The 15,576-nt window shown below is 40.1% G+C and overlaps 1 pseudogene; it reads left to right on the forward strand.

The window, feature by feature from the left end:
* The first annotated feature begins 12,846 nt into the window (after positions 1-12,846).
* Positions 12,847-15,017, forward strand: LOC118918028 (60S ribosomal protein L32-like; annotated as a pseudogene).
* The last annotated feature ends 559 nt before the right edge of the window (positions 15,018-15,576 follow it).

Genomic DNA, 15,576 nt, shown 5'->3' on the forward strand with positions numbered 1-15,576 from the left:
GAATTCAAAATAAGAATCATAAACATGCTGACAGAGATGCAGAGAAATACGCAAGAAAAATGGGATGAAGTCCGGAAAGAGATCACAGATGCCAGAAAGGAGATCGCAGAAATGAAACAAACTCTGGAAGGGTTTATAAGCAGAATGGATAGAATGCAAGAGGCCATTGATGGAATTGAAATCAGAGAACAGGAACGCATAGAAGCTGACATAGAGAGAGACAAAAGGATCTCCAGGAATGAAACAATATTAAGAGAACTGTGTGACCAGTCTAAAAGGAACAATATCCGTATTATAGGGGTCCCAGAAGAAGAAGAGAGAGGAAAAGAGATGGAAAGTATCTTAGAAGAAATAATTGCTGAAAACTTCCCCACACTGGGGGAGGAAGTAATCAAACAGACCACGGAAATACACAGAACCCCCAACAGAAAGGATCCAAGAAGGGCAACACCAAGACACATAATAATTAAAATGGCAAAGATCAAGGACAAGGAAAGAGTGTTAAAGGCAGCTAGAGAGAAAAAGGTCACCTATAAAGGGAAACCCATCAGGCTAACGTCAGATTTCTCAACAGAAACCCTACAGGCCAGAAGAGAATGGCATGATATATTTAATACAATGAAACAGAAGGGCCTTGAACCAAGGATACTGTATCCAGCACGACTATCATTCAAATATGACGGTGGGATTAAACAATTCCCAGACAAACAAAAGCTGAGGGAATTTGCTTTCCACAAACCACCTCTACAGAACATCTTACAGGGACTGCTCTAGATGGGAGCACTCCTAGAAGGAGCACAGCACAAAACACCCAACATATGAAGAATCGAGGAGGAGGAACAAGAAGGGAGAGAAGAAAAGAATCTCCAGACAGTGTATATAACAGCTCAATAAGCGAGCTAAGTTAGGCAGTAAGGTACTAAAGAGGCTAACCTTGAACCTTTGGTAACCACGAATTTAAAGCCTGCAATGGCAATAAGTACATATCTTTCAATAGTCACCCTAAATATTAATGGGTTGAATGCACCAATCAAAAGACACAGAGTAACAGAATGGATAAAAAAGCAAGACCCATCTATATGCTGCTTACAAGAAACTCACCTCAAACCCAAAGACATGTACAGACTAAAAGTCAAGGGATGGAAAAACATATTTCAAGCAAACAACAGTGAGAAGAAAGCAGGGGTTGCAGTACTAATATCAGACAAAATAGACTTCAAAACAAAGAAAGTAACAAGAGATAAAGAAGGACACTACATAATGATAAAGGGCTCAGTCAAACAAGAGGATATAACCATTCTAAATATATATGCACCCAACACAGGAGCACCAGCATATGTGAAACAAATACTAACAGAGCTAAAGGGGGATATAGACTGCAATGCATTCATTCTAGGAGACTTCAACACACCACTCACCCCAAAGGATAGATCCACTGGGCAGAAAATAAGTAAGGACACGGAAGCACTGAACAACACAGTAGAGCAGATGGACCTAATAGACATCTATAGAACTCTACATCCAAAAGCAGCGGGATATACATTCTTCTCAAGTGCACATGGAACATTCTCCAGAATAGACCACATACTAGGCCACAAAAAGAGCCTCAGAAAATTCCAAAAAATTGAAATCCTACCAACCAACTTTTCAGACCACAAAGGCATAAAACTAGAAATAAACTGTACAAAGAAAGCAAAGAGGCTCACAAACACATGGAGGCTTAACAACACGCTCCTAAATAATCAATGGATCAATGACCAAATCAAAATGGAGATCCAGCAATATATGGAAACAAATGACAACAACAACACTAAGCCCCAACTTCTGTGGGACACAGCAAAAGCAGTCTTAAGAGGAAAGTATATAGCAATCCAAGCATATTTAAAAAAGGAAGAGCAATCCCAAATGAATGGTCTAATGTCACAATTATCGAAATTGGAAAAAGAAGAACAGATGAGGCCTAAGGTCAGCAGAAGGAGGGACATAATTAAGATCAGAGAAGAAATAAATAAAATTGAGAAGAATAAAACAATAGCAAAAATCAATGAAACCAAGAGCTGGTTCTTCGAGAAAATAAACAAAATAGATAAGCCTCTAGCCAGACTTATTAAGAAGAAAAGAGAGTCAACACAAATCAACAGTATCAGAAACGAGAAAGGAAAAATCACGACGGACCCCACAGAAATGCAAAGAATTATTGGAGAATACTATGAAAACCTATATGCTAACAAGCTGGGAAACCTAGGAGAAATGGACAACTTCCTAGAAAAATATAACCTTCCAAGATTGACCCAGGAAGAAACAGAAAATCTAAACAGACCAATTACCAGCAACGAAATTGAAGAGGTAATCAAAAAACTACCAAAGAACAAAACCCCCGGGCCAGATGGATTTACCTCGGAATTTTATCAGACATACAGGGAAGACATAATACCCATTCTCCTTAGAGTTTTCCAAAAAATAGAGGAGGAGGGGATACTCCCAAACTCATTCTATGAAGCTAACATCACCCTAATACCAAAACCAGGCAAAGACCCCACCAAAAAAGAAAACTACAGACCAATATCCCTGATGAACGTAGATGCAAAAATACTCAACAAAATATTAGCAAACCGAATTCAAAAATACATGAAAAGGATCATACACCATGACCAAGTGGGATTCATCCCAGGGATGCAAGGATGGTACAACATTCGAAAGTCCATCAACATCATCCACCACATCAACAAAAAGAAAGACAAAAACCACATGATCATCTCCATAGATGCTGAAAAAGCATTTGACAAAGTTCAACATCCATTCATGTTAAAAACTCTCAGCAAAATGGGAATAGAGGGCAAGTACCTCAACATAATAAAGGACATCTATGATAAACCCACAGCCAACATTATATTGAACAGCGAGAAGCTGAAAGCATTTCCGCTGAGATCGGGAACTAGACAGGGATGCCCACTCTCTCCACTGTTATTTAACATAGTACTGGAGGTCCTAGCTACGGCAATCAGACAAAATAAAGAAATACAAGGAATCCAGATTGGTAAAGAAGAAGTTAAACTGTCACTATTTGCAGATGACATGATACTGTACATAAAAAACCCTAAAGACTCCACCCCAAAACTACTAGAACTGATATCGGAATACAGCAAAGTTGCAGGATACAAAATCAACACACAGAAATCTGTGGCTTTCCTATATACTAACAATGAACCAACAGAAAGAGAAATCAGGAAAACAACTCCATTCACAATTGCATCCAAAAAAATAAAATACCTAGGAATAAACCTAACCAAAGAAGTGAAAGACTTATACTCTGAAAACTACAAGTAACTCTTAAGAGAAATTAAAGGGGACACTAACAGATGGAAACTCATCCCATGCTCGTGGCTAGGAAGAATTAATATCGTTAAAATGGCCATCCTGCCCAAAGCAATATACAGATTTGATGCAATCTCTATGAAACTACCAGCAACATTCTTCAATGAACTGGAACAAATAATTCAAAAATTCATATGGAAACACCAAAGACCCCGAATAGCCAAAGCAATCCTGAGAAAGAAGAATAAAGTAGGGGGGATCTCACTCCCCAACTTCAAGCTCTACTATAAAGCCATAGTAATCAAGACAATTTGGTACTGGCACAAGAGCAGAGCCACAGACCAATGGAACAGACTAGAGAATCCAGACATTAACCCAGACATATATGGTCAATTAATATTTGATAAAGGAGCCATGGACATACAATGGCAAAATTACAGTCTCTTCAACAGGTGGTGCTGGCAAAACTGGACAGCTACATGTAGGAGAATGAAACTGGACCATTGTCTAACCCCATATACAAAAGTAAACTCAAAATGGATCAAAGACCTGAATGTAAGCCATGAAACCATTAAACTCTTGGAAGAAAACATAGGCACAAACCTCTTAGACATAAACATGAGTGACCTCTTCTTGAACATATCTCCCCGGGCAAGGAAAACAATAGCAAAAATGAGTAAGTGGGACTATATTAAGCTGAAAAGCTTCTGTACAGCAAAAGACACCATCAATAGAACAAGAAGGATCCCTACAGTATGGGAGAATATATTTGAAAATGACACATCCGATAAAGGCTTGACGTCCAGAATATATAAGGAGCTCTCACGCCTCAACAAACAAAAAACAAATAACCCAATTAAAAAATGGGCAGAGGAACTGAACAGACAGTTCTCCAAAAAAGAAATACAGATGGCCAACAGACACATGAAAAGATGCTCCACATCGCTAATTATCAGAGAAATGCAAATTAAAACTACATGAGGTATCACCTCACACCAGTAAGGATGGCTGCCATCCAAAAGACAAACAACAACAAATGTTGGCGAGGCTGTGGAGAAAGGGGAACCCTCCTACACTGCTGGTGGGAATGTAAGTTAGTTCAACCATTGTGGAAAGCAGTATGGAGGTACATCAAAATGCTCAAAACAGACTTACCATTTGACCCAGGAATTGCACTCCTAGGAATTTACCCTAAGAATGCAGCAATCAAGTATGAGAAAGATCAGTGCACCCCTATGTTTATCGCAGCACTATTTACAATAGCCAAGAATTGGAAGCAACCTAAATGTCCATCGATAGATGAATGGATAAAGAAGATGTGGTACATATACACAATGGAATACTACTCAGCCATAAGAAAAGGGCAAATCCAACCATTTGCAGCAACATGGATGGAGCTGGAGGGTATTTTGCTCAGTGAAACAAGCCAAGCGGAGAAAGAGAAATACCAAATGATTTCACTCATCTGTGGAATATAAGAACAAAGGAAAACCTGAAGGAACAAAACAGCAGCAGAATCACAGAACTCAAGAATGGACTAACAGGTACCAAAGGGAAAGGGACTGGGGAGGATGGGTGGGTAGGGAGGGATAAGGGGGGGAGAAGTAGGGGGGTATTAAGATTAACATCAATGGGGGGTAGGAGAAAAGAGAGGGCTGTACAACACAGAGAAGGCAAGTAGTGATTCTACAACATTTTGCTACGCTGATGGACAGTGACTGTAAAGGGGTTTATAGGGGAGAGCCTAGTAAACATAATATTCGTCATGTAAGTGTAGATTAGTGATAGAAAAAAAAAAAAGGGCAGTTTCTGTGTGGTAACCTCCAACGAGTTCTACACAAGGGTATAAAGGGCATATAAAAGTGTAGGCAAAGGGTCTGTTTGTGTTTATACAGAGGATCAAAGCCTAATTGGGCTACCCTGAAAATGAACTAAGATACGATATGAAAAAGAACTTCCAACATCTGCACTCTCTGGAAGACTCATGCCAGAAGATGATCATCAAAAAACCCCAACAAAGATCCACGCACTGCTACAGCTGTAGATGCACTCATCCCACCAGTTCCTGGACTTGCCATGGGAAAGAGGAAGGAGATATCTAAGCTGGCCTGTGCATACAGTAAAACAACAAATTTGACTGGATCTATACTGTTGGAACTCAACCAAGAATTTGGAGAAGTGCAAATTGTAGCGCTCCAAAGTCTTACAACTACAAACTATTTACTGTTAAAAGAACATATGGCATGTGAACAGTCCCCAGGAATGGGTTGTTTTAATTTGTCTGATTTCTCTCAGACTGTTCAAGTTCATTTGGACAATATCCACCATATCATAGATAAGTTTTCACAAATGCCTAAGGTGCCTAACTGGTTTTCTTGGTTTCACTGCAGATGGCTGGTAATTACAGATATGCTTTGGTTATGTAACTATACTCCTATTATGTTAATGTGTGTGTGCAATCTAAGTAGTAGCTTAAAACCTGTACATGCTGAAGTTACTCTACAAGAAGATATATCAAAGAAATAATCAATCTTCCCATGTTTTCTTCCGCCTGCTACTTCTATAGCTTTTCTTCTTCCTTCCTAATTACAACCCTTAAATAGAATTCGTGCCTCATATCAAATTTACCGAGTATCATAATTCTTCCAAGTGGTAAAGATACCTCAAGACAAATGCTGGGCATAGAAGCCACAGGGCATAAATATGCAAAGAAGTAAAAAGCTAACTTTTTCAAACAATAAGGCTTCTCTCTCACTTACCAACTTCACATTTCCCTGTATGGCCCCGGAAGATGACTGGTTAGCCAGAGACGGGTAAGATTCCTCAAGGGAGGAACAACCTAAGACAGGCACAGTCGCAGGGGGGCCATCAGGTGAGAAATTGGGGATCAACAGAGGTGAGGCTTAGAACCTCACCCCCCCGTTCTGAGAGAAATGTTCTGCATACGTGGATGTTTTATTGCCCTGGTCTAGCTTGGATTAACACATAGTCTACAGGCACACAACTGATCATCTACATGTGCTCTCTTACAACACTAAACTATGTTTTATACCTTTATCTTGTATCTACCTACCACTTCAGCATTTTATTAAAAATAATAATAATAAAGAGAGAAATGTGGTATCCACATATAAATCAAGTATAAAAACCAAATGAATATTCATATTTGAACTGACTGTTTAGAGTTCATAATGCATGAGCAAAACCGAAAGTTTCTGTGATGACTGCCCTTGTACTGTTCACTATGTAACTTATTCATTATGTAAGAATTTGTTCTACATGTAAAAACTTGTTTGTTATGCCTCAGAAGATTGGAGACTGACAAAAATTAGGCTTGGGGTGGATTAATGATTGTGCATTGAGCATTGACTCCCCTATACAGAATTTTATTGTCGTTAACAACCATTTGATCAATAAATATGAGAGATGCCCTCAAAAAAAAAAAAAAAAAAGGACAGACTTCCAATGGTAAAATAAATTAGTAACCGGGTTGTAATGAATAGCATAAGGAATATAGTCAAGATATTGTAACAGCCTGGTAGGGTGATAACTGGAACCTAGAATTATGTATATAAATGTTCTACCACTGTGTTGTACACTTGAAACTCATGTAATGTAATACTGTGTGTCAACTACCCTTCAATAAAAAATAATTATTTAAAAAAAAAAAAGGACAGACTTCCAATGGTAAAATAAATTAGTAACCGGGATGTAATGTATAGCATAAGGAATATAGTCAAGATATTGTAACAGCTTGGTAGGGTGATAGCTGGAACCTAGAATTATGTATATAAATGTTCTACCACTGTGTTGTACACTTGAAACTCATGTAATGTAATACTGTGTGTCAACTACCCTTCAATAAAAAATAATTATTTAAAAAAAAAAAAAAAAGCCTTTATCAATATTTCACATTTAAAAATCTCAAACCACCCTGTTAAGTGACTACAAAATACCAGACTATGAGTATTTAATCACTTCAAAAACTCAGGTGCCAAGATGGGTAATGATATATAATATGCCTTAACAATACACAAGAGCTAACATTTATGTACTGTTTTGTGGTTTTTAAGGTTTTTTAAAAAAAAATCCATTTAATCATTCCTTTAAATGAGATTCCCATTTCACACATGAGAAGACAGAGAGAGTTGTGTTGTGTAACAGTCTGATTGGGGAAAAGAAATGAGGCTGAGATCCTAACTGAGGTCTTCCTGCCTCCTAACTCCCAGGTATCCCACCTCTGCTACACCAGTGAGCAGGAAAATTGTCATTTCTGGATTGTGTGTGTGTGTGTGTGTGTGTGTGTGTGTGTGTGTGTGTGTGTATGCTGTGTATTTTGATTTTTTTCAAAGCACTGAGAATGCCCCAAAGTAATCCGCAAATCATGATGAACTTGTCGGCACAGAAAACTGCTCCTGTGTGGGTGAGTAGCCAGTGTTCCCTGGGATATGAGAGTTGCCTCTCCAGCTGATACACTGAGACTTAGGGATGTTTCTGACCTTCCTAAATCACTTGTACATACATATTCTCTTGGTCAGCGTGGCAACTTGTTCCTCTTGTGGCTACTGATTTATTCAGGCCTTTTCCTGCTGCTCACTGAACTCAGTGAGGCTTCTGTGCTGGCCCATGGCCCAGTGACATTTCCTTAAACTCTTCCTTCCTAAACTTATAAAGATATAAACCATGCTTTGAGCCTCCTTAAGAGTTAAAATTCTGCTAACCTAGAATAAAATATATCTGGTAAGTAAAGAAAAGATGAAGTACTGCAGTTTACTGCTAACATGAGGAATATGAGATCAGCCAAAATATTTCAGAATAGGGCTTTATGTGTCCTATTTATTTATCATCATGAGCAAATAATGAAAGTTCTATTCAATGAAATATTATTTATTCATTGAAAAATGTAGTTATAAAGACTACCAAGCCACACAAAACAATACATTGTGTAACAAGGAGGGAGGATGCAGTTAAGAAATTGGATGATTTCTGCAATTTTTATCATGTGAAGGGGATCTGACTATGCCACCCTAAAATAAGTCATTTTGGCATGAAAACTGTCTGGGGCTGAAAGCAATTAAAGCAGAAAACACAGAAAGGTCTTTGCCTTCCTGCTATCTGCCTACAAGCAGGACAAAATTGTCCTTTGTGAAGATGTTCTCCCTCCTGTCTCCTGGACCAGGAGAACAGCCTGGAGACAGAAAGTTGGCACCGAGATGGGTCTGCACAAACAAATCTTCCTGAAATAACTCCCATGTTCCCTTAGCTAACTCCATTTATTTACCTTCCCACAATTTCCCACACTTAGGAACCCAAACCTATTTCCCTTTGTCATGCACATTCTACAGATATATCATCCTTTGTTAAGATGGTATATAAACCCCCAATCCTAGCCACTCCCTTGAGTTACTGATTACTGAGTTCTCCAGGTGTATGAGCTTTGCACACATAAAAAAAACTCCATTTTTTCCCTCCTGTTAATCTGTCCTTTGTCAGTTTTATTTGCAGAGTTCCAGACACAGAATATAAAAGGATAGAAGGGAAACTCTTCCCTCTTCTACACGTGTTAAATAAAAAGGAAACTGACAGGGAAGAAATAAACCAATATGCCAACACTGGTTATGTAGCATGTGGCACATTCAAGCAGAAAAGAAGTCTGACCAAATCAGTATTTTGTAAGGACTGAAAATTAACTGAACACCAGCAACTGTTACAAACAGATTTGGTTTTAGTGTTGATATACAGTAATACCTGGAAAGGTATTTCAGTTTGATAAAGAGAACAGAACTTGATGAGGATGACTGAACCATGCCAGGTAGCAAGAAATATTCAGAGTTTTACAAGAGAATTAACAAAAGCATGATGAAGAATCAGTTTCCTGAGTCAGACTATTTACCATTTGCATGACTTGGGACAAATTATTTAACCTTTTTTGCCTCAATTTCCCCTTATTTAAATGGGAATGGGAGTAACTACCTGATTGTGTTGTTGAGGATTAAATTATACTACCTGCACACAGTAGGTACTCAGTAAAAGAAACATTCTGACAACCATTCTCTTTATTTTCTTGAGAAGAAAATGTTGAAAAGCATTAGCCATGTATAGCAGAAGAATGGCTGTATTAAGTGTTTGGTATCTTGTTTAATTACCTGAAATTTCTTCCTGGGCAGTGTAGTTCTGGAAGTTTCTCACTGTGGTCTCAGAGCTCTGTGCTCTCTCTCTTTTGGGTGGAAAATTAACTCCATATACAGGGTCCAAAACGAAATTGATTTCTGCAAGTGAGCAGAAAAGCAGACACCATGGTATTTCCCAGGAAACTCTGTCATATATCACCTTTGCTACTCTGCAGCACTCCGACCTGCAGCCTGCACCCACACATAAATAGTGGGTATAATGGAAGGGCTGTGGGAGAGTCAGCTGCAGGAGGCAGAAAGTGTCATTGTAGGGAGACACAATAGGACAATGGGCTAGCAGTCATGTTCTACCACAAATTACCTTTGTGACCTTGGACAAATGGATTCACTCTGACCCTTAGTATCCGCTCCCACACCTCCTGCCCCAGATAAAATGTCTGGGCCCAGCTGCGTAGCTTCCTTCCAACACTTACCATTCTGTGTGTCTATGCACCCTCCCAAGGACCACTTCATCTGAAAAGACTAGGAAACACTGCTGCTCCCACAGTCCTCTATTGACTTCCATGATCCCAGGCAGATTAAAATATATATACCCGAAATCCTTTCTTCCAATAAAGTCTAATACTCGAGACTGACTGTAGGCTGTGTTTGGAGGTAGAGGAGCTGAGCCCCCCACTTGTGCAGGCTCGGGGCCCTGTGACTACCGGCTGTCATCAGTGCCATGGAAGGCTGCTGCCTTGTCTTGGAGAACCTTCTCTGTTTGCCCTGCCTCTCCCATTTTCCCAGCACCCTTCTGAGTCTTGCTGGCTCCTTTCTCCCTTACCTTTTCAGAAAGTCAGCTTACTTTAGGCTTTAACTTGGAGATTTGGTGATGAAATAAAAGAGATCATATTTCTTTTAGTCAGAGCTATATTTTCAGGGCACAGCTGTCTAGACCTACAGAAATAAAACAGGAGGAGATATGAGGTTATGGACAAATCCCACCCAGCTCCCTCCTGGTGGGAAAAGAACCCAGTGAGAATTTAGTCTCTGAGCCCAGGCTTGTGGGGTGGATGCTGTGTGCTGGTGTCTTACTGGTGGATAGGTTGAGGGGAGAGCTCTTTCCTGGGTGTGAGTGGAGCTCTCTCTAACCCCTGCTCGACTCCCGAGTTCTCACGACTGCCTGAGGTCTGCAAGAGGCCTTAATCTTTGACTTATGAAATGTTGGAACTAGAGGGTCCCCAGGAGCTGTTGTGAAATGTGACACCAGAGTTCCATTTGGTGCCGCCCTGGACACTGGGACACAGGTGGCTGGTGAAGAACACATTGTAGGAGGCCTCTGAGGTGGATTAGAGACTTTGTCGTTTCATATTCATGTTGTGTGACCAGTGCACACTAGTGCACAGACTCATGCTCAGAGTGGGTGATGGGAACGAACGGCCCGTTTGCTGAGGCATTTGAAATATTCACTCCAGGATGGCAAATAGTAGTAAGTACATTTTATGATCTGGTAATAACAGCTATGTGTATACAGTATTTATTGAGCTCTTATGATATGCTAGGCACTTAATAAAGACTATAACACTTAATGTTCACTATAACCTTATCAAGATGGGCCCACTTTTATCCACATTTTGTGGATAATAGAAAAGAGGTTTATACTATTTAAATAACTTGCCCAAACTCACAAAGCTACTCATAGGTGAAAACAGAGTTTAAAAGAAGTAGTAACCAGCCTACGTAGCCTATGCACCTATCAAGAAAAATTGAAGTACTTCCACACACTTGGTCTCTCTCTCTCAATGACATAATTAATACTAGTTATTCCACAATGAATTTCACTGTAGGCTAAGAACCAGGATTTTGGAGCCTTAAATCCCAGTTCTGCCGCGTATTGCTTGTTGTAATGCTGGGCAAGTTATTTAATCTCTGTGCCTTAGTTTCCTTATCTATAAAATGGGCATAATAATACTTCTTATCATATACTAGCTATTATTTATCACAAACATTGATTGCCTACTGTATGAGGTACTAGATTCTTAGATGTAGGCAGAGGGAGGGACAGGATCTTGTGGCTAAAAAGAAAGGTTACAGGGAGGTGGAGCCAGATATTTACACCAATTATGATATAAAAAAAAAGTTGTAATCCACAGTGAAACTCTAAGAAAGGAGTGACAGACAGGAGATAAACCTCCAGAGGAAGGTTTGAGTCCAGGCTTGGCAGGACAAGGAACCATATGTGTTAAGGGGACTTCATCCTGTGTGCTATCAAGGAGCTGCAGCATTTCAAGAAAAGGGGGTGGCACAATCCTTTAAGGGCTTCACTAATCTCTGTCTGAGACCTGTTTAGCCAAAGGTAAGCATAAGAAAAGATCTAACAAGAGAGGAACAGTTCTTCGGAAATGTTTTTGCCAGATTAAAAAATAATTCTGTTTGGAAGCTAATCTGTACATTTTATATAATATAAGAAGATTCATTGAACAAAAAAAAGGACTTCAAATCATTTTATATCCTGATCTCATATGCATCGTGTGCAAGTGACTCTCATCGACTTAATATATTTGGCACCCTCTAACATGTATAAAACATGTTGTATAAATAGTAACACAGCCCGGCTGCCAGGGGCTCCTCTTGACTCAGGCAAATATGACAGTGTATTCCCTTAAGAATATGAGATAATGCATAAACCTGTTCCCTCACTATGTATGCCAGAGAATGTCTGAGCTGGGGACATAATCTCCAGAGAATGGGAATAATTTCAAGAGTCAAAGCTAGGGTTGGCTGGTTTTTATAGCAGTAAACACAACCTGTTCCACCAGTTCCTGTTTGCATGGCTGACTAAGTGACCCGCGTGACCAGCCGGGTGTTCTCTACTACACATGCCCAGCTCCAACACAAGAAAGCTAAAGGAAGTGGAAAAAAAACAGGTTAATAATGAAATAGCCAAGGATAAGCACAAGGACTCAGAGTAAAATGTTCAACAGTGTTGATTATAGTAATAAGAATGCCTGACAATTGGTTTAAATAGTATTTAAAAATTATTTTAGTGCATCTGTAACACTCACTACCACATAGATATTGAACACAGTGATGTGGAAATGTATGTAATAACAACCCAAGAGAGTTGTGCTATATCACTATGTTTAAAAAAAAAAAAGCTTACGATGTGCAAAATAAAATCTTATTTTTTTAAAAGGAAATAAAAGTCTCATATTTTAAGAGCTATCATCTCTAGGTGGTAGGATTATAGGGGATTTTTGTTTATTCTTTTGCTTATGTGCCCTACAGAGTTTTTCTACAGTGAAAGTCTATTAATTTTGGGTCCAAAGTTATTTTCATGAAAGCAATTAAGAAAATCACCTGCCCCTCTCTCCTCCTGGGTGCTGCCTACTGAGACATCAGGTATCTTCTATTCAGAATTATGGTTGCCCTCTGAACCCCGGTGAAACCTAAGATCATCAAAAATGGACCAAGACGTTCATTTAGCATAGTCAGATCGATATGTGAAAAAGTAACTGGTGGAAGCCCAGAGGCACTGACAACAGGTTACAGAGACCATTCAGGGGCCAGGTCACAATGCCCAGCAGTGGTTATAGGAATACCAAGAAAACTAAGCACATGTTGCCCATGGTTTCCAGAAACTCCTAGTCCACATCACAAAGCTGGAAGTGCTGCTGATCTTATGGTGCTGAGATTGCTCAACAATATTTCCTCCAAAACCCACAAAGCCACTGTGGAAAGAGCAGCCCAGCTGGCCATCAGAGCCACCAATCCCAACATCAGGCTGCACAGTAAAGAAAATGAATTGATAGCTCATGTGTTATTAATTTGTGGTGAGTGTGTTTCATTTGTGGTAAATACAACCATGAAACTGTGATCTGGCATTTTCCTCACTTAAAGCAGAAACAAAAACCAAGAGAATCTAGATAACATGGAATGAAAATAATGTCTGTAGGGTTTTCACACATTCTGCTCATTTAGTCCTTGCAACAATCTTATGAGATGGATGTGGCTGAAACCATTGGTGTTGTATGAAATCTGTCTTTCATGGCATTTCCCAGATGCCCTTGAAGTCAAGCTGGTCATGCCAGACTTCCAGCAGATTGCGTATGAGCGGAAGTTACATGCCCCCTTCCAGCTTGGTAATATAATATCCAACCGTCCTTTTTGCTCTCTTTTCTGCATCTACACAACTGCCAGAAAAAGGACTCCAAGTTGCACCTGATGAAAGGAGCCCAAATGTTCAGAGGGCTGCCCAGGAAAGCCATCCAACTGCACCCAGCTACGGACCAAGAAATAACCTTTTACTACATTAAGCCATTGAGACTTTGGACTGGTTGTTACAGCAGCATAACCTGTCTTACCTTAACTAATACAGATTCATACTTTTGTTATCCCATTTTACAGAAGCAACTGGGGCTCAGAGGGATCAAGTATCTTTTCTAAAATTGCAGAGCTATGCAGGTTGGAATTGGGATTCAAACCAATGTCTGGTATACTCTAACGCTACACACTGGACAACTTTCTTATAGAAAATTATACCTTTTTGTCTCAGCTACCTGGGTGGGAAGGCAACAATGTTTCCAACATATGTGTAATTTTAGAGTAACTATTGGTATAACATAAGCTGATGGCAGTATATATTAAAGCCTGAGGTAGAGAAAAATCACTTGGTATGCTGGTCGAAAAACACCAGTTTCAGATCTCTGTTCTCATAAGTTCACATTCAGTAGCTCAGAGGAAGGGACAAAGGACCTGAATTTTTGACAAGCACCAAAGAATAAGCCTAGTGCCTACCATCAGGGCTTATGAGGCAGCTGACCTCAGTGGTAGGCAAGTGCCACCCTTCTGGCTCCCCAGCCTATGACCTCTTCTGATGTCATTTTGGGTCAAGGTATCAGTGGGAGCCACTACCCATCACAAAGCTGAAAATGACAATTATGGCACTTGCCTCGATCTCAGGCTCAGGACCTGGACTTGCCCTCTCAGACACACCCACCCCACACTTGCAACCAAAGTTGGTAAAGGAAAGGAGAACTGAGATGAAGCACATGACAAAACTTGTGAGAAGACTGGTGGTGAAGTTTTAGGATCATTCTGGAGATATAGCCCCAAATCCAGTTCTCCTGCTTCCCTTCACTTTCTGTGAACTACCCAAACCCTTCTCAGTATGGGACAGGCAGGCTTAAATTCACCAGCTTCACTGTTGATTAGGTTTACTGTTGCTTACCATTAAGAGCTCTGGCTGCTGTGTCATTATGATCCCATGGAAACTGTAGCCAACAGTGGGTACAGTCTCAGTCATCTAAAAGTAACCTCAAAATATCTGGAGATTTTATTCCCCAAACACAGTAAAGACTAGGCCAAGTCTATGGCAATAATTTATAAAGCTACCTTTTCCTATCCACCCTCTTGCTTCACACTTTGCATACCTGCAGCTCCCCACCCCAGACTAACAAACTCCTTGGCCAGGACTCTAATGAGATTCCCTCAGCCTTTTACCTTCCCTTTTGCTTCTCAGTTCTGCTGTACAAAAGCCTCTGGAGAACCTCTCTGGCAAGGGCAGATCTCTCTCAGAGGGCACCAGAATGATTAGTGCTGAAGAGGGAAAGGCGGAATCCACTTTAATGAGCTTGGGAGAGGATATTTGAAAATTCTTCACATGTTGATGCTTTTTTGTTGCCATACATCCTAAATGTAAGTGAGGCCACCCCTCCCATTCCGTGCTGCTTCTCAGGGCCCTAGAGCTGGAAGCGGTGATGGGATTTTGCACAAGGAAACCCAGAGTCTCTAGATAAGTCTCTGCATAAATATGCTGAGCAGATAATTAGAATACCCAACAAACCAGAAGCTGGCACTCTGAAAAAGCATGAGGTGTACAAACCTCAGGGCATACACCTACTAGGCAGGAAACATAATTTTGTTTTTCTTTAACTGCATCTATATTTTTAGTTCTCATCCTGTCTAGTGGCAGAAACCTAATCTCAATCAGTTCAGACTTTCCCCTGTTCTCTGAGGCCTAGTCGAAGTTCCAGGAAGCTTATGTTATGCTGCAGCCTTGGGAAGAGACCTCTGACTCTGGGTAAACATCTACTAGCATGGCATGTGCTTAGATGCACAGCATTCCCTCTGCTCCTTGATTCACATGTGT

The sequence above is a fragment of the Manis pentadactyla genome, chromosome 1 (genome assembly GCF_030020395.1).
Source record: "Manis pentadactyla isolate mManPen7 chromosome 1, mManPen7.hap1, whole genome shotgun sequence".
Taxonomy (NCBI): Eukaryota; Metazoa; Chordata; class Mammalia; order Pholidota; family Manidae; genus Manis; species Manis pentadactyla.